Genomic DNA, 20,884 nt, shown 5'->3' with positions numbered 1-20,884 from the left:
TGCCCCTCTGGTTCTGTAGACAACAGGAACCTGCTGTCCTTGGAGCAGTTTTGTCTTTAGTCTTCTGCTCCACCCCTGAGCCCCTGACTTTGTCTGGGCTCTCCAACAGATGGTGAAGGACAAACACTGCAGCCCAAACCTTCCTCTGAACTCTTCACAGTTCTCCTTTTCAAACTTTTTGGGGACGTAAACTGATCAGGTCCTTTTATGCTTTTTAAAAAAATATTAAATTTTAATATATATTTTTAAAAATTTAATAACATTTAAAATTTACTTTAAAAAATTATTTTCTTAAAGTGCTGATGGTTTCTTTCCTCTTATGTCACATTAATTACATTTTGCATAAACAGAGTAATATTAAACTAATTAATGTAATGAAGCCGTTAACCTCTTTACAGGATTTGGAGCTCCTCAAGGAAAAGGTGTTGTGTAAAGGCAAGAAAGCCTTCAAGCTGATATTTTCATATTGCAAAATGTACTACTGTGTTTCAAAGATAACCTTCACCATGTCTACCTTAGGTCAAATGTTTTTTTCTCACCAATTCAGGAATTTTTTTACTAATTTTTAATTCCCTTTTCCAATAATAATCAGTTTCCTGTTCTCATGCAACATTCTGTTGGGTGCATCCAGAGTTTTACATCTGATATGGTGAAATATTGTTCCTAGCATTTCGTAACTGTCTATACATTTTTAGAAATTTTTAATGAAATTCACCCCACCTATTGGTAGTGAGTTTATAGATTATATTTTCATAACATATATATTTACATATATTTTTTCTTTTTATATTTTTTTCCATCTAGACAAAAATAAATATTTGATGTTTTATGGCATCAACAAGTCCCACACTCTCCCTTCAGGAACACTGTCTTTAAGGAATTTTTTGAAAACCAGCAAATCAATTTCTACTACCTGTGAAAAATTACTGAAAGTGATATTAATGCTTAAATTCTCACGTGATTATTGTACCTGAATATTTGTTTTTGTATTTTCTCAAAAACTTCAGGAACCAGATTCCCATGTGGTGGAGGCACTGGGGCATTGCTCAGGAGAACTGAACTCCTTCTCAAGAAAGATTTGCCAGCGCAGCGTTTTTCTCTCTGTCTCATCTTGCAGCCTGTGGAGCTGAGCCTGGGAGAGTCTTGTCTCTTTTAGTAAAATCAGTGATGGTTTGTTGAATGCGGAAAAATTTATCAACTCAGTCTCAGAAGACCTAGAAATTACTCAGTAAATATTAGACAGCAGGCTGGAAGAAAAGCAAAGGCACTGCTCTTATGCATAATGATGTGTGTGCTGATGAACATTCTAAGGTGAGCAGGAGCCATCCATTCCTCACAACCACGGTGCCTTTGGCACACAGGCAAATTGTCATCATCTGCAACGCGAGATGCAGGTGCCACTGGGGAGTCTAAGTGCCAGGAAACATGGAATTTCTTGTTGTGTCAGCTTTTTTTCCCATTAATTTGGTGTTAGCCCAAAATAGAGATAGTCTCTCAGAAGAGAATGAAATATGTGTTCTGCTGTTGGTCTGGGGTGTTATCTCCATGGCTGGCTACTGAATTAAGCACTTTATGCAAGCCTGAGGAAAAAAGTGTAAAATTCTCACAAAAAGAGGTGTAAGGAGTATGAAAACATTATCCTAAGCGTAAACTGTGTCCTGAAAGTGAAGTTATTTGCAGGAATCTGTTCCAGATGTGCAAAAGGACCACCTCACAGCCAGTCTGCAAAAATGCACACAACTTCACCACATGGCTTCTTTCCCTGTTTACTTTTGGTTATTAATCTTAGAACAAACCATGCTTAGGTGTTTGGTCTCCTTGCAAAAATGTACCTTATCCAAAGTGGTATTTCATTTCTGTGGGCATTGGCAAGAAAACACCTACTGCTCTGCAAGAACTCATTAAACAGGGACATGTTAGTTTACAGGTTTAATCCATATGATATTTATTGGCTGTCCTACAGGCAGTGACAGGCAGCCAACACACTATTCAGTGGACTTTTCCACCCATCTGTTTATCCATCTGTTACTTGAAAAATAGATTTCTTCCTTCCCCCACCTTCCCCCCCAAAATAGCATTGTTCTAGCAGGCCAACCAGATAAAGATGCTCACAACGGGGCCATCTGAAACAGCCACCAGTAGTTTCTTGGTATTAAATAACACTGGTAACTGTGCCTCTGCTCCCCACACCGGTGTACTTATTAGTGTATTATTAAAATAAACTCAGAATGGACAGGCTGAATTTATTTTGGGTGGAAAAGAAGGAAGAAGGTGGCTTTTAGACCATCTTCTCCAGGAATATATTCACCGTTGTTAAGATCAGAATGCTTTGAAAAAGGTTATTCTGATTTTTAATCAAATGTCAATATTCATTTGTGCACATAGTATGAACACCTCCAAAAGTGAATCAAGTTATGAAATTTTCATCAGGTTCTTAAACACTCCATTTACATTATCTGTGTTGGTTTTGTAATACAGATTTCTGAAGTCTGAAATTTTAAGTATTGCTATCTGATTTCTTTAAAAATTATTCCTATGTAACAAAAAATTAGGAATATACTTCTGAGGGAAAAACTTGATAATTTCACATAGCTATTGTCTCTGCGGATGCAAACCAGTGATATTTCAGGCATCGTTAATATGTTGCTCTCTTATGCTGATGGAGACAATTTGTGTTGTCACAGAGTGATTATGTCCATCTTTGCTGGTCAACTCTAGGGAATCTTTGTTCGAGTTTATTCTTTACAGCCCCTGGACTGGCAGATTCACAGCATTCCTAGTGAACGTGCCTTAATAGCAGATTTAATATGACTTATTTTGGCACCATGGTTTTCCACAAAACAAGGAATCCATGGCAATGTCTAGCAAAAATTTATATGGCAAGACCTGTTTTCAATTTGTTAGCATTTCTATTCTGAGAAATGTATAAATTGAAAAATTTATTGGTGAATAATTTCCAAAGTGTTGAGTACCAGGGCTAGTTGTTTAAAAATACAAAGGAACTTCCATGAGCTGGTTCAAAGGAAGTTACAAGTGACACAAGTGTGTGATGATGACACATGTGAGATGGTCCTTTCCTCATCACAGTTACTGTGTCCCTCTGGAGAGGGAGGGAAAGGAACATGCTCTTCCTTCAATTTAAGGAGCTTTATCCAGTTTAGGCAGCAATGGAGAACAACAGGGCAAAGCAGAGATGAATCAAAGCACTACAGGGCAGGCTAATCCTTTTTCTTTTGGATTTCTATTCATTCAGAATGGAGTGGCTGCAGCAACTGAAAAATGGAGATGACAGCAAAGTCAGGATGTTGTTATCACTTGCCTATCAGGCAAGAAATGTATGAGAGTTTTCTTTAATTAAATGTAGATGAAAGCATTATTAGTAATTTACCAAAGTAGATCAATTTTTAATATTTCCTAAGGTAGTTTATACACAGATGTCACCATTACAAATAATCCAATCTAGACAAAGGTACCGTAGAATTTCCCCACACATCCTCTCTCTCAGGATACTTGTAAGATTATATGTGGCACATTGCACAGTGAAACATTCATTGGTGATACAATTGAAAAAGAGTTTTTAATCTGGAAAATGCATCTTGTTTTCTACAGCACTGTAGAAATGCCATGAAAGTAAAGTAGAGTGCAAGGTGAGAAAGAAATAGATATCTTTTGTGTTCTAGTATTTTTCTGGGATATGTGTGCTGCTGAAAAAAAACCCCACAGAACATTATTTACTAAAGGGCTATGATGAGGATAGTGTTCATTTTTCTAGAAAGTAATCAGTAAATACAAACCACTCATCTTTGCAATCATGATCCATGGACAATGAAAGTGGACTCCTGGTATGTATATAGTAAGTACACAAAGCTGGAAATTTTTTGGCAAATTGTAAGGAAAGACTTTCCTGGCATGAGTTTAAAGTTGTAAGCAGGTTTAAGTAATGTAAGGGAATAATATGTGTAATGCAGAGAAAGAAAACTGAAAGGAATAACAATATGTAGAAATCAAGGAGCCTGAGATAAAGGCAAATGGCAGCTCATGAGAATTTTCTAAGCTAAATTCCTGTGCTGATGTGCTTGAGGTCAAACACACACAAAGTAACTTAACCCACTCCACACAGGCTTTTTCTGACTCATTGGGGCAATAAGAACTGAACATTTTAAAAATATTCTTAATCTGAGCCGAGGGAGTCTAAAGAGTCATTCCTATGGTCATACTCTGTAAATGGTTATTCCTATTTCTTCCACAACAAGAAATCATCAGAATATCTACCCTTCTGAGGATTTCTTGAGCCTCAGAAGTTACAAAAAAGATTGTAACTGGGGAAGTGCATCTAAGCACTAGATGGCCCTTAAATTCTTTCACATTTCACAGAATACTTGTTTCAATTGCTGGTGAGCAAAGTGAACCCCTGGTGTCTTTGCTCCTTCAGAAATGCTGAAAGAAATCTCTGTTACCCTTCTTTGCCTGCAGTGGCAACTTGATCTTAATATGTATGTACATATGTGTGTATTCATGTAAGAACAACCCTTCTAGAGGGGCTGTGCCAAGGCTTAGTAAGGTGCAATAAGTATGCTTTAGTGGGTTTCCTCCAGGCCAGATTACTTCAGGCCCTTAGGGTATGTGACTGTACTTCCTTGGATGTTCTCTGCAGTAATTTCTGGGGTAACTCAAAAAATTGGAGTCAAACTTTAATGTTAGTTCTTCTGTGAATGTAACGGTTTGATAATTGTTGGCTTGGAGAGAGAACAGTGTTTGGTAGTAAGAAGAAAAGAAACTATAAGCAGAAAGGAAAAATTAGAAGAAGTGGAAAGAGGAAGAAACTAAAGATGAAAGCCAAAATAGCTATAAAGGGGAAAGACACGTAAGGGCTTTGGAATATTTTGTGTGCAAGTTGGGTTATTTTACCTCCTCTGTAAGAGGCAACTGCAATGTTTTATATGGTGTCATATTCCACCAGAGGCTCCCCAAGTGTCCACTGATCCAAAGTATTAAATGATCCAGTGAAGAACTTGCCTTTCCAGGGGAAGTGGCTGGGTGTTCCCAGGTGAACCTGGAGTGTAAACCCAGGGTACTCTGTGTTTTCAGGCTTCCTTGAGCCCAGGTAGATCACTGTGACCATCCCTTCCACCCTCACATTGAGAAGACTGGAAGCTCCAGTGGGATGCTGTCAGGACCCACTGACTACCTCTCTGTCACCTTCTTTCTCTTCCCCCTCTCTTTTTTATCTATCTCTCCCTCCCCCTTCCCCCCCCCCCCTCTACCCCCACCCCGCCATTTACTGTTAGATATAAATCTTTAGTATCGACTTCAGCATATCAGTTTTGTTTGCATCTCAATTTGGGCAGAGACAATTGTATCAACTGGATCTTAACACCTCTCCCTGACCTCTTGGTGCTCTGGACTGGAAAAAATGGCCGGGCAGAGAATGGTTTCCTTTTGACTAGAGGTCTCTTCTGCTGCCCAGAAATCACAGAATCATCAAAACGTTTGTGTAAGAAGCATCCTGTCGTGGTTTGACACAGGAAAAATCATTTTCTCAGAAGGAAGAGGTCAGTATCCAGTCAGGGGTCAGGTTTGGATGCTGACACTTGGGGTGACCAGCTGAAGGTGGACACGTCTCTGAGAGCACAGAGGGGTTAAAAGCAGAATTCCCAGGAGAACTCGCTCTCTTTGGCTCCGGTCAGGGCGCAGTGCAGCCTCTCCCCTGCCCGCCCGTGGCTGGGTGGGGAGGGGAAGGCCTGACTGAGGTAGGCCCAAGGGTGGAGGGGAGTTCCAGCAGATGGAAGGGTGGAGAAAATCTGGGATGTCTCCGTTCCCCCCAGAGTCGAGAGAGAGAGAGACAGCAGCGGCTTGTCAGCAGTACGCCGCAGGGAAGGAGAGGAGCGGGGGGTGCCGGGGGCCGCAAGGTGCCCAGCCGCCCGTGGGAGCCGGAGGATCCGGCAGAGCCAGCCAGGGAGTCCAGACTTTAACCCTTCCTGAGAAATGAAAGCTTTGTGAAATCTCACTCCTCCTCAGTCTGAAAGAGGAAGAGAGACAGCCTGGGACCTGGGATGTTAGAAGGAGAAATTCTAGGTGGGAGGAGATGATGGGGTGGATTTTGGCTGGACTTTTTCTTGTTGGCCACAGACTGAACCGATTTTCTCCTCCAAGAGAGACTGTATTTTAGGAGGATGCTGGTGAGCCAAAGAGACCTGCTTCAGCTGGGAAAAGACAGAAGTGGAGTGAACAGAGAAAAAGTTAGAGAGGTTGGTGGTGGTGCCCCCCGTCTTCAGAGAAGAAGAAGAGAAGAAGATCTCTGTTCTTGGACCCTCGCCCCCAGGGGAGGAAGAAAATGGGGGGGCCGTGGTCCCAAACAATGAAAAAACTGAACTGTTGTTTTTTCCCTCTTGGCAGGGCATCCTTGGAAGAGAAATCCTAAGAGCGGTCTGTCCGTCCATGCATTGGTGGTGAGAGCACTGTGCATGGAAAGGAGAGTGTTACACTGGCAGATTTTCTCCGGGCAGTGCCATGTGTGACATGGAAGCACAGGATGTGGCAGCTGTGTTTCCTAGGGGTCTGTGGCATGGGAGGGACTCCTGTCTCCCTCGATGGACTGAGTATTGATTGTCTGGAGGGTGGGAACTTGATTGGGGTCCAGGTTGTGTCTCACTGTGGTTTGTTGGAGTTGGATGGTGGGAAGAGGAATGTTTTGAAAGGGTTTCATTCTGGATTTTGTAAGTGTTTTTCCCTTTCCTTTTATAGTAGTAGTTTAATGAAGTTTTTTTTCCCTTTTGTTATTGAGCTTGGCCTGATTTGCTCTGTTCTCAATTGCATTTCACAGCATTCAATTGAGAGGTTGCATTTTCATGGGGGCACTGTCAAACCATGTGCCAGTGTCAAACCATGACACAGCCTTAAGATCACCCAGTTCCACCCTCCTGACAGCATCTTGCTGTTCCAGAGGTGTGACACCCACAACTCTGGGCAACCTGGACCAGAGCCTCACTACCCTACAGTGAAGAATTTTCCCTAACATCTAATGTAAATCTCTCCTCCTTTAGTTTCATTAGGAAGGATTATGGAAAATGTATCCAAGCCCTCTGTTTGGGGGAGTTCACTGTTCCTGGTGTCCTTCAGGATCTGTTTCTTTGCCTGGCTTGTCAGGTAGATTAGAGGTATTATAGCTGTGACATCTGTCTCCTGGTTGGTGATTTTCATCTGTAGCCATTGGTTTAATTGCAATAATTAAAAAAACAAAAAACGAAAACCAACATTTTTAAAACAGAGTGGGCTGGAAGATGTCTGTAATTGCTCATTGTGCACTGACCCTGAGATGAGCTCAGCTGGTCAGAGCATGGTGCTAACAACACCCAGCTGGGGGTTCAGTCTCCAGGTGGGTCACTCCCTAAGAGCTGGACTTGATGGTCCTTGTAGGTCCCTTCCAGCTCAGGCTGCTCTGTCAGAACCCTGTGTGACTGTGTAAGAGAGGATGCAGGGCAGTGCAGGATACTGCTGGGGATTTGTTTCCATCCTGCTGCCCAAAACTGATACTGGCATCCTTTTACAGGACCCCAGCCCAGCAGAATCATGAAGGTTGAAATTTGGGTAAGTTGAGAGATATGTCTCACTGTTGGTAAGGTACATAAGTTAACCCAGGGATCACACTGTTAACTTCCATTGAAAAAGAACAAAATAAAACATAATAAGATCCAAAAGCAAATGTCAGAGAAGTTCATGCATGAAGGCTTTTAAAAGTGCAAGAAACAATCTTTCAGCTTACCTTCTATTTACTTTTCATCAGCCAACGCCTGGATCTCCCTTAGCCTTAAACCTCTGATATTAATAGTTGGCCTTTGCTCTGGAGTTGTTCACTTATTCCACCTTCTTTATAAAAAATATGCATACAATCCTTCATCTTATGTACTTGTCTTAAGGGAATTCTTTAAGGATGTTGGCAAAATTCAAAGAATCTACAAAGAGTTGTGTAAGACAACCAATTAGATTGTCTTTTCTTTTTTTTTTAATTTCCATTTGAATTACTGTTTAGGATTTCAACATGACTGTTTCTGCTTTCTTTGATGATAGTGTTTTGAGGTTAAAATAAGCTATGGACAACAGATACAAAACTAACCCGTTCCTGCACAGGTCTGCTTGACCTTTGGAGATAGATTTGCAAAGCTATTTGTCTGTTGGTAGTGAGACACTAGGAGATATCTCTGCATGTGGAATACATGTGTAGTTGCAATGTACAAAAACTTGTGAGAGAGATCTAATTAATGTGAGATGGATGCTAATTAATCATACATAATAAGCTCAGCTGCTGCATGTCTCAGAGTTCTCACACATTCCAGGAGGGTTAAACATCAGCAAAAGTAGGTCTACAGCCTACTTTGGGTAGGTGCTTTTTCTTTTCTTTCAAAAAAGAAATTACCGTGGCTTCTGTTGTGAGATTTGATATTCTCGTGACTAATTTTCTTAATTTAAAAGAAATTTTTAAGTCCTCTTTAGTTTCTGGAATTATCCTTCAAATTAGTATGTTGCTTGGAGTTGTTTCTTTATTTGTCCCTGGTCATGGTACTGACACCTGAAGTAAGAGAGGAGAAGAAAAATCAACTGTATTGATTTTTGTCAGTGGCTTGTTGGGTGGCTGTTATGTGCAGAGAATAAAGAATGGTGCTCTGGAACAGAGATTTCAACTTTATTGTGGCAGAACTGCATCATCTTAAAGTCATGATGATTCATTGTTTGTAAAAGATCTATTTTTAGCTGGCCTGAATTATATGGAGATTAAAGAGAATCATTAGCATAAAAATCCCCTTGAAGCTCCTGCAGTTGGTATAATACAAAAGACTTTGCTAAGATCTCCTCAGCCTAGATAACTTTGGAGAATCCCTGAGTGGGTGCAGGAGGCAGAGTGGTGACTTTTGTGGGTCAGGGATCTATTCTCTGGGCACAATGCACCTTTTCATGCAGGCTGCACTCCAAAACAATGCTTTTTAGCAATAGCACTGTCAGAGGAAAGAAACGGAGGGATAAAGAGGGGAAAGGTGTACATTTATAGGTATGGAGAGCATCCTGGTGTTGGGTTTGGCTGTTTGCTCTGTTCTCAAAAAAGTTCAGTAGATTGAACTCTTCTCACTTCCTTGCTTCTGTCCAGTCCAGGTAGATGCTGCAGGTGCAGTGCAGAGAGGATGATCAGCTAAGCAGGTTGTGTTAGCATCTCTCCTCCTTTATCAGCATGCCTTTAGCACAACAAAACTGGAGATACCTGTTCAAGCACCTCAGCTGCAGCAAGTGCAAAATATGATGAGTGTGGCTGAATGTGATAATTGTTACAAAGTGCCTTTAACAAGTCCAACTTGCACATCATCCTTTAGTGCATTTGTGCATGGAACAAGGTTTAACATCTTAATCTTAAAAAAAGATTAAATTGCCATCTTAATTTAAAAAGTGTCTTTAGTGAAATCCAAAAGGTGCTCATGTGTTTTGTTTTGAAGAAGAAAATCTTAACAGCAAACTTTAGAAATCGTGTGTAAAAACATGTTTAAATTACCTCCATACTTGAACATACTGAACAATAAATCTGAATTATATAAATTCTCTTAATACAGTGAAATCAAGTATCTCAGTGTATGTCATGATATCTGAACTTGTCCTGCTGGCATACCAGTTAATTCTTACATGAAGGTTTAATCGTGGTAACAACAGTTTCTTCAATAAAATCTTCTCTGAAATGCACTTATTCCTTTGTCCTGACAAGACACTTGCTTCCTTCTCAGGTTCTTAAATAAAATACATCTGCTATTAGAGGGATGTAATAAAAATAAGAATGAAATCATACAACAATCAGGAGGAATACGAGGGCATATGTCTTGAGTTTTCATTACAATGCGGGGAGTTTCTTTGGAAATTTCTGTATGTGGAAAAATACTTTGGTAAAGAATAAGTCCATTGCAGTAATTCTCAGTTACTGGAGAGACTGTAAATATGTCTTTTGACATTATGCAAAAGCAGTAAACAAGAATAAGGGTCGCAGCTTTAAGAAGAGTTTTTTGTAGCATCTGTTAGACTGAACAAAATGTCACAATATGTAGTCTCCGGAAGGAGCAAACAGACCCTTAAATCTTGGATGAAAAAGGCAGGTTTTCAAACTGCTGCAGGTTTTTTGTCTTTTTGGAATAATTACAGGAGGGCTTGAGGTCGTGGCTGTGATTATGTGAAGGCAATTGGACACTAAGTTTTAGTGGGACTAAAATTTGTCTTGTGGTTCCAGAAGGAAGGGCTGATTTGAAAACTGTTTCATGTAAAGAAGGAGACCCACCAGCTGCAAAACAGGTGGTAACCCACCAGGGGCAGGCAGGTATGAAATCATGGCTCTTTATTTGGATTACGGTGAGAGGAATAAGGAAAGGATAAAAGGTGGAACAGCAGACTCAGAGGAGAAACCTCCTGGCTTTTTATTAGGGGTTTTATAAACAAAATTGGCATTAGGTTATATGCTGGTGTAATGGAGATTCCAAATGTTGAACGTGTAGTGTGGGCCTCTCAACCAGGTGCATGCCTGCTCAATGTGTTAAAAAAGTTCTCACTGGTGCCAAGATATTGCTTTGCATGATGTGTATATATCTTTTATATATCTGTGTGTATGTATGTCTTTTATGGATTTAGTCAAAGAAAATCACACTGCTACTATATTGAAGGATCTGGTTGCCATTCAGTCCCCTGCAGTTCCATCTAAATTTTTGGGTCCTTTTGAAGAGCTATAATTGAAGAATGAGCTGGAACAAGCTGCTCTGCTATACAATGGAGATCAATGTAAGGCTGCAAATAGCACATCTGAAGCTATTTCAGGAATCTCATGAGCTCTAGATCAAGAGAAAAGTCCAGTTAAAAGAAGGTAATAATATTTTTTTTTCCTGTATGTTAGTTTATTGCAGTGTTAATGAAAGAAGAGGAATTTCATGTGTTAGTTTTCCAAAGCTCTTACCTGGGCCTCAAAAATTTAGTGGAAAGTGACTGTGCACAAAATAGGGGTTTATGGTTTACAAGCAGTGCCAAGATGTAAATCCTGTCCAACAGTAACAGGGAACATTTCCCAAAACTGGAATTTCAATTGTCTCAATTGCCTAAGAAATTTCCTGCTGAAGTATTCCTGGCCTCTTTTATTTGGCTTGGTCAGACAGTGTTTTCCCTGGTTCCTGGGACAGAAAGTAGCTGGCTTAGCTAAGGGATCGCTCCCAATTTTTTCAGAAAAAGAAAATTTAATAGCACAAAAGCAGGAAGACTTTTTCAGTGGCCATGGGGAGGAGAGAACAAGCCTAGATAATATTTAGTTTAGGTATGGAAATCTTTTATAAAAGTCCTCCTTTTAAGTGGTATGCTCTTAGCTCTTCCTGGAATTTGACAGTTTTGTCAGATAGGAAATGCAAGTGTTCCAGAATTGACACTGGTCACAAAGTGCAGGGCTGCAAAGTTTTACTGATCATATAATGGAAAAGACACTAAGATTAAATTAATATATTGCTGTACACACTGAAATATCATTATAACAAGTAGGGAGGAAACATAAATGCTAGGAAGGAAGAAATTAAAAACTGGACTTTCCTAGCTTATAGAGACAAAACAAAGCTTTTCAAGATGTGAGGTATCAACATTCAACAATGCATCAGCTCAAGCATTTTGGGAACCTGTGAAGAGGGAGAGGGAAAAACATTGAAAATTCTTTGGTCCTTTGTAGTATGGATAACCAAATCATAGCCACAGCCCTTTAGGGGTAGGCTTTTTAAGGTCAAAAGACAGGAAATTGGGAAAGGTGAGGATTTTTTTGAGGTTGTGCCCTCATGTTGCAAGAAACCCAGCACCATTCTTACCTGGTGGAGTGGCGTGTGGATGCTTTCAGCAGGACACCGCCGCCATGAGCTGCCTAGGACAGGAGATGGGAATTCCTTACATAGGTGCTTGTTTAAATGAGATGCTCTATGTGGTTATCTTCCCAGAATCCCCTAGGGTGGTTCCAGAGAGCTGTAAATATGCAGCGTTCTCCCAAATGAACGTTGAGCCCTCACTGTTGAGCAATAACGTATTTTCACTGTGCTATGATTTAGTAAAACTGCTGATAGAACTTTTCTTGCAAGGAAGAATCAGTGCTGCTTCTGAAGTTGTTGTTTGGATAGGTGCTTTAGAATGTAATGAATAACAATGCTAATGTAAGAGTTATCATTTGGGATTTTCAACACAATCCTTTACTCGCTACTGACTCTAAAAGAGCCATCCTTGTGTGTGTGTGTTTTCTTTATTTTACTTAAAACAACAAAAAATAAATGAACAAACTTTGATTCTGGAACAAATAATGACTGGTTCCTTTTGTGGCTGGTCACTTCAAACATTCATCAAACAAGCACGGGGTATTGGATGTTTCTACCACAGGTCTATGTACAACTGTTACTACTTGTCCTTTTGCAGCCCAACAATTGCAGGCAAGAATACAGATCAAGACAAAATCCCATCTACTGTATTTTAAATGAGATTATAGTAAAATCACAATATTCCTCAGAAGAATTGTTTGAGAAGGCAGTGAAGATAGACCACTGAAGCATGGCGATATTGAAAAATAAATACACACTCATGAACAGCACAACCCACAAAAAACCACTCAAATATTTCAGCAAGGGAGGAATAATTTCTCTGTAATTCCAGGGGAAATAGACTGGGTCAGGATTTTTATTCTTAAATAATTATTTTTATTCTATTAATATGTATTTTTATTTTATTTGTTATTTCATCCCTCATGTTTACAGGGCAAGGGGATGGAGATTACAGGGGAAGAGAAGAGAGGGAAGTGAAATGGATGTTTCCTCTGAGGAAGGATGAAAAATCAACCAACAGCCTCTGCAATTAGCCAGCTTCCTGATCACCACGAGCTGACCTCCAGGTGGGACTGAATGGCAAAGGGGTACTTGAAAGAGGCCAAGGAGGTATTTTATTTTATTTTATTTTATTTTATTTTATTTTATTTTATTTTATTTTATTTTATTAATTTTCCTGCAGGGGAAGAGGTTGTTCTTACTGCAGAGTGATGAAGAAAGAACACAGGCACCTGAGGGAAAGCAGATAAGTAGTTAATAGAAAGTGGCATCACTGGAGAAAATAAAAGGCGTTTGCCTGGAGAACACCAGCAAAGAGCTGATTGTCTGAGAGAAGGGCTGGTGGCAAAGCTGTTAATTCTTGTGGCTTGGAAAAATAACCTTATGGGGCTCGATTGTGAAAGATTGCTCTGCCTCCCCTGGTCTGGCTGAAAGGACAAACACAGGCAATGTGTGGAACTGCCCAATTAATGTGTATTCTTTTCACATCCAAGGATAATTCTTAGAAGGCAGTGTGAATATGGGAATTTCAGTGCTCAGAGGTGTAATTTGTTCAGTAGTACAGCTAATGGCCATAAATGTATGCATACAGTCAGAGATATTGAGAGAGGACATGGTTCTCTTCCTTGAGACGTAAAATTCTCTAAAATTATTTGGTTTTGGCTGCTAACCACAGTCCTCATTCTTTTCTACACTCCTACTCTGTCAGCTGCAAGGTTTAAAAAATACAACAGCTTGCCCTTTGTCTGCCCTGCTGGCTGGGTTGCACTGAGTACTGAAATAGCCCATCTATGTGCACATACTCTCTTGTTTATTTTCATTTACTAAGGCAAGTAAGCGAGGGATACTTATTTATAGAAGTGGAGTACTGGCAGTAAAGGCTACATTCCTCAAGATAGATGTTTTCACTGCACCAGAGCAGTCTTTAGAAACAGAAACCAGTCAGAAACTGGAAGAGCCAAGCTTGTACTTACTTAGGAACAAGTATGGTTGCAATTTTCATTTGTTGTGCTGGCTGCCACTGTTTCTGCTGCGTTCAGTGGCTGTGGGCAGTCTCTGCCCCTAGTTCTGCATGAAAGACTTGGCTGTTCCTGGAGGTGAGACTGGGAGCTGTGATGTGTGTGGCAGAAGGGAATGCTGGACAATGAGGCCTTTTTTTAAGCTGATGGGTTGTTTGTTTTTTTTTCTGATCTGGTGTTTAGCCTTTTTTTCCCCCAAGTGACAAAGGAAGAGTTACAGGTAAGTTGTAGCAGCAGCCAAACTTGAGAGACTGAAGCATTCTCAGTGTAGAAGGAGCTCTGGAATTTCTTAGAAATGCTTTGTGCATTCAAGTGAGCATGTGCAGGAGGTGAAATTGGAATTACTTTTGCTTTCCATTTGTCTGAAGAAGTATGTGCTGAAAAATTCAGAGGCTGAAGTTAAATAGTTTTGGAAGAGTTATTTTAGTGAAAAAAACTAGTACCAGCTGTGCTGTTTAACAGTTTAAACAACAGCAAGTTGCAGTCAGTCTTTATAATGCTGGCAGGCATAATTGTGAAAACAATTCTGATTTCACATCTGTATCTCTAATATTGAAGTTACAAAAGCTACAGAAAATGTGTTTCCCCAGTTCCCAGGTTTAGTGTCCATTCAAGATGTAGTCCATTTTTTCCTTCACGGAAAAAATTGCTGGATAGATTGTTACCCTGATGGCCCTTAAATATCTAGGATGCTCCAAAGTGGAAGTACTCAGATAAAAACCCTTAAAAAGTGATTTTTATCTGTACTGACATTAGTTTTTCCCCGTGTAAATAGCTCCATGCAGTCACAGCATCATTAAACACTCTGACAGGGGCTGTGTGTGAGATGGCCAGATTAATTTCTTATCAAACAGAATTGATTCAGTGTTAGGAATGGAACCCATCTGATGCATTTTTCAGATCAAAGCTAATTCTCCCTCGACACACATGCACTGGAGTAGCTGTGCCTGTGTGACAGCTAAATTACAGGAGTGCTCTACACACACATTATCTTGTCACAACACAAGAACATCCTACTGTGCTAAAACACTGCTCTCAGAAGAAACATATCATTTTCCCATATTATGGGGGAGGATGCTAAACAGCTTCTTTCTTTTACATAGCTTTTATTTTCACCTTATACAGGCATGAGAGGAGCAAAATTCTAAAACAAAAAAATTTTGAAAATCTTAATTTGAATTTCTCTGCATTTTTATCCTCTTCATCTTCTGTGTGATGAAAAGTGTTGATAGCTGTGCCTAGGATTACACAGAAAATGCAGGAGGAAAACAGTAGTTTCCTTTCAGATTTTGGTTGCTTATTTAAAGAGAATGATTATAAGTTTGTAAAGAGAATGATTGTAAGTTATTTTCCACATCATGCATTAGGGAAGATGAATGCTTTTGAAGTAAAATAAGTATGTTTGGGGAAATTTAATGAGTATTTTGCAACAGCTTTGTGGCACAACTTTACAATCCCTAGTGGTTGATAGTGTCCAATGTGAGATTTGAGTTAGGTCAATCCAGGCTTTTGGAAATTTCATCTTTACTAAACCAAGGTGCTGGGGAATTAAGTTGAAATTCTCTCAGTAGCTTGTAAGGCAGTTCAATATCTAGGGCCTGGGCTGGTAAAAGGCACTGCTACCATCTGAGCTGAAGCTGGAGCTGTTTGTCGGGACTTGTTTGGTATCCACTCCGTTACAAAGAACAAGGACACATGCATTCGGTTAAAAATTTAGCCCTTGAAAAATGAAAATGGTTAAAATAATCTTTATTTTCAACAACTACATGGTCCTACAGATAAATATGCTCTTCACTAATCATGTTGGTTTTGCATGCCCTGGATTTTGGTAGTGAGGGGCACAGAGATGGCTCCTGTGAGAAGCTGCAGGAAGCCTCCACCACATCCCTGGTGGCTCAGAGGATGGACCTGCTGCTGGCCAAGGCTGGGACAAGTAGGGATGGTGGGAACACCTCTGGGATGAGAGATTAAAGAAGAAATCCAAACAAAGGTGGGGGGCAGTTTGAATTCCAGCCAGAGAGGAGGAGGAGGAGGAGGTGAGAACATGTGAGGGGAAGAACATGGAGACACCAAGTGCAGTGGGGAAGGAGGGGCAGGAGCTGCTCCAGGTGCCAGAGCTCCTCTGCAGACCCTGGTGATGACCAAGGTGAAGCAGCTGTGTCCCTGCAGCCTGTGGGGATCAAGGGGAGATCCAGGGGATGCAGAGATCCAGGGGGGATGCAGAGATCCACTCACAGCCCATGGGGATCCATGGGGGATGCAGAGATCCACCCACAGCCTCATCCAACTTGATCTTGAACATTTCCAGTTATGAGGCATCCACAGCCCTCCTGGGCAGCCTGTGCCCAGGGTGCCTGACCAGCCTCACAGTAAAGGATTTATTCCTGATGTCTGATACAAACCTACCCTCTGGCAGTTTAAAGCATCACCCCTTGTCCTGCCATCGCATGCCCTTGTCAGAAGTCTCCAGTTTTCCTACAGACCCCCTTTGGTACTGTAAGGTGCTAAAGGTCTCCTGCAGCCTTCTCTTTTCCAGGTGAGTTTCTTTAAATATTTAGCAGTTTAGCACTCACCTTTCTATTTATTGACTATATATCAATATTTTATACATCTGTCTCTTCAGAGTACTGACTTAGCAGCTTCCCACAGGTTTATTTCAGTTTGTAGCTGAAATATACTAATATTTATTTCAGTTTGTAGGTACTGCTCTTTTGGAGGAGTTCCCTTGTGCTTAAGGTGGGGTTGGCAGTGCCTGGGATTTGCACTTGTCTTCTCCTGTTGGCATAGCTAGGCAGGCCCTGGATAAATAAAGCTGAGCAAAGAAGAGTGGGCTTTGGAAACATCTGGAAAAGCCCAATGTTCCCTGTTAGCAGCATGGCCCAGGAGGTGTTGGTGGGTGTGCACAGAGATGCAGCTGCACCTGGAACACTTATGTGACTTCCACTGGTGTAACGTGGCTTTGTGGGAGAACTTATTTTTGATGCTGGCTAAAATGACAGTACACAAAAGTGTATGAGATGTCAAGTTTCTTTATGTTGTTTATGTAAACTGGGGAATGTTTTCTGGTTTTATGTATCGTGTCTTAACTTACTGTTGTATAAACAATGTGAGAAAAGGAACTTCTATTTCTCTGTTTAACAAAGCCACTGTTTTATAGAATTTAATGGCGATGCTTGATTAGGAGCTAGTCAGATTTAGACCATCCTCTCTGTCTCAACACCATTAAAATTTTCTGTGAATATCCACCTGTATTAAGGTCACGTGTCCCTCATCTCTCACGTGAAAGTTCATTGACATTGAAAGAATCAGATCCCATTAATGAATATATATTTTTTTGTAAGAAAAGCTTGAATATAGGTCTAATACTATTCCAATAATGTGTAAAAAATCATATGAAGAAATGAAAACAGGTAATATAAAAATAAATGTATATTTCTTACTTGATATTCGAGGTATTTGTGTTGTAATATTGCACCTTGTCTTGTGCATACTCTGAAATATTGATTATCTGGCCTGAAACAGTAAAACATAGTTTACTGCAGTTTAAAAAACTGTTTACTGCAGTTTAGCTAAGAATTTAGAATTACTAATTCATTAAATAGGGTTAGGGTAGCACATTTGCAACAAATGGAGCCTTTTCTTTAATTTACTGTGTTCTTGCATAGAAGCAATTCAAAAGCACATGCTTTTTACCAACTGCTCATCTTTTGGTGTTGATGTGAGCTAATCACTGGCATTCCACCATCCTATAAAGGAATGTGTTTCCTTTCTCGTAAGGCTGGACAAAAGGATGCTATTAAAAGAAACTGTTATGTAATAGGATAGTGCAGAGATGTGCTTCCTTATGAATGCAAGAAAAGTGAAACCATTTGGAATATTTTTTAGGGCCTGGCATTTTCACCATTTTCTCTTGAGAAAAGCAGCCTGTCAGTGTTCTGCTGAGTGCACTTAATGGTGCTGTGCTCCCAATCCCCCTTTGTGCCCCATGGTTGGGATGAACAAATCCATGTTTAGCATTTACCACGTGCCCAGTGGTTGTGTGCCTGGGGTTCTGCTATGAAAGGACAGTTCATGAGCAGCCACAATAAAGAGGCAAGCTTGACTAGTAAGAAAAGCTGTCCTGGCTGTTTGCAGACTAAGAAAGAGAGCACCTTTTATTTTGTTTTGGTTTGGTTTTTTGTGGAGGTGGGGCTTGGGGGCTTATTTTTTGTTTTTGTTTGTTTGTTTCTTTCTTCCTTTTGTTTTTGCCTTGCTCTCCTTCTCAACACCTTTTGCTCTGTGGATCTGCTCTTCTTGCATTTCTGTTTACAGCCACAGCATTGCTTTGGATTTCACACTGGACCAAATGGAGATTTTTGGGGCCTCACTCCTGACATCTAATGAAAGTTCTGCCTTTGTGTCTGGAAATATAAGGATCTGGGAGAGGTGAATATTGGAACTAAGAGAGAAAGAATGTGCTGATGATAGAGTACTGTGAGTGGCTTAGTTCCAGTACTGGTGTAAAACCCTAAATGAATACAAAATATACCCGTGGTGCTATTATCTGGGCCATGAGTTGACTATTGGATCAAGATTAAAGAATGTTCACAGGTTGCTGAGCTGTTAAGTTTGCTACTGTTATTTAAGTAACTCTTCAATTTACTCCCACACAAAGTTACAGTCTAAGGTCTCTGCAAAGCATTTGATGGTGGAATGAGGAAATCATGAATATTCTCATCTGTAAAAGAACTACCCATAAACAAACATATATTGCAACTGTCAAGTCCTTAATTTTAAGCATTTTGAGTTGGACTCTTGTGGCTCTGAAAGGATCCTGATGAACTAGTGGCATTCCTGCACTCTGTCTGCAGGAAAAATCCTGTCCTGGGTAATACTGGCCATGAGCTTCGAGAAGTAACAAGCATACATCAATAGTTAAGTCATACTCAATATTAAATCATGCTCAATTAAAGACACCATGCAAGCTGAAGCTTCAGTTATCTACATTTCTATCTTGGCACCCCATGAGTCAAGAGAAGCAGTGACAACAGTATGGTTATTTTTAGAAATGTCTCAAGTAGAATGCACAAATGTTAAAATATAGATGGACTTCCTTTATTGCTGCAAACCTATTTTTGTCATTTCAGTATTTTCGTTATTAGTCACTCCTATCCTGTGATGTAAGCTTCTCCTTGCTAGACTTTTGTGTTGGGGGGCAAGCCCAGAGTTTTCAGTTTGGTGAGCTTGGTGAGGGCTGTTCTCCATGTGACCATGATCAGTACTGCCTGCAGCACAGCAGTGAGTGCTGCCCAATTTCTGCCCAGGTTTGCCAGGGACACATCGAGTGACCTCATAAGGGAGATGATATTTCCTTCCTTCAGCTTGGTTTTCCTCCCATGACATGAGAACAATATTTCTGCCCTGAGGAAATCTGTTGAAGCCCCATCTGCATTCAGGATTGAGGCCTGGATCCCCTCTGGGGCTGTGCAGTGCAGCATGCCTGCTGAGTGCTGCTGACATGCCTGCTCTAAGAGTGAGCTCAGGATGAACTCACTGAGGACAGGACTTGGCACAGAAGGGTTCCCTCCTTGAAGTGAGCAGGCGTGTGCCACGTGCTGAGACAGGGATGTGCTGTTTTGTTTTATCCAGCAGTTACTCAAGCTCTGCATCTAGGATTACACAGCACAGTAAGACAGGACCAAGGGCACAACTAAACATCCAGTGCTTATCAAAAAAATCTTATCTGGCTTCTTAAACATTCTTCCTATATCTAGCTTCTGTTTGTACTCCTTTGGGTGCAACACTGCATGTCTAATGATGAGAACTACTTGAATTAAAAGAAGAAAGAATTGAACTCTTGGCACAAAATCCCCACGGGACAGTGCATCATAGTTTTTCAGAATGGGTATGCTTTACTGGTTAAGAAATATCTCTCCTGACAGGTATCTGAAAGAGCAAATCTTAAAATCATGAGGGAGCTGGACCAGTGTCTGTAATTTCTGCTGCAGGGTATTACACAAAATGATATGGTAAGTGCATTAATTGGCTGGAGACAATGCTTCCTGTGCTGAGTTTCTGACAGACTGTGAAGAAACAGCAACCAAATGCAAACTTTGGATGCATCTACATAACAGACTATTGAAGTGCAGACACCTTTTGAACCTGGAAAAAGGCCTGCTGAAACACACTACACTTCAGAAATAATTATGATTATATCAAAAATATTTCTAAAACTTTAAAGTGACCAAAAGAAATAGGTTGCTTTGAGAAAGAGCTGAAAACAGCATTAGGCCTTTCTCCTTGGTATTTAGATGGGTGATGTAAAAGTCTCTTCTGCAAATGGATATATTCATTTTTTTTTCTTTTTTTGGATTTCCTGTTGGACAACATTTGCATTTGAAAGTTTTTTCCTGGGCCTGGCTCTGGAGATTACTATGAGGAGGTCTGTATGGGGGGGAGGTTTTGTTAGTTATGAATTTGTGCTAGTTTGAGAGCTGTCTGTATGGTCTACACTCTTTCCTGGAATTAACACTTTTCTGTGCTAGAGAAACACAGCATTTTAGTTGACCTAAACAGTGAAAATTTGAAAGAACTGCATTCTTTTTCCCTTGAAGTCATAACCTTTTGAAAGTAAGGTTATGACAAGCTGTAAACTGAGTGTGGGTAGGGAGTAGTTACTGGAGTGACCCCAGTTAAGAGGCAGGGATTAAACTACAGGTGATGGCAACAACACCCACGTCACAATCTTAATCCAAATTCTTAACACTGATTTTTGACCCTGGCACCTTGATTACAGCATGTTTTCCTGCCTGTAAAAATTCCAAGCAGCTGTAAGCCTGGGAACACATTCAAAAAGATGGAGAAGACCAAATCCAGTTGAAGTGTAGTAGGAACAGCTTCATTGCCCATCTTGGAAGAAATTGAAATAAGGAGAAGGAACTACTGACAGAACAGGATCCTTCTGTTTTAATGATGTGGGATTACTTTTAATGTAGGCTAACAAAAAATTAGATGCCCATATCATGAGCTTGAAAACAAGAT

General features: G+C 40.4%; 1 long non-coding RNA gene across 1 annotated transcript; it reads left to right on the top strand.

Moving 5' to 3' along the window:
• Positions 1–4,286: 4,286 nt before the first annotated feature.
• On the top strand, positions 4,287–20,880 carry LOC146767220 (uncharacterized). The gene is made up of 3 exons (XR_014955929.1): positions 4,287–7,587; positions 12,780–12,913; positions 13,030–20,880. It is a non-coding gene; the product is annotated as an uncharacterized LOC146767220 (long non-coding RNA).
• The last annotated feature ends 4 nt before the right edge of the window (positions 20,881–20,884 follow it).

This window comes from Lonchura striata, chromosome 5 (assembly GCF_050655825.1).
Source record: "Lonchura striata isolate lonStrDom1 chromosome 5, ASM5065582v1, whole genome shotgun sequence".
In the NCBI taxonomy this organism is placed as follows: Eukaryota; Metazoa; Chordata; class Aves; order Passeriformes; family Estrildidae; genus Lonchura; species Lonchura striata.
The sequence above is the reverse complement of the archived record's forward strand: the minus strand, read 5'-3'. Positions and strand labels throughout refer to the sequence as shown.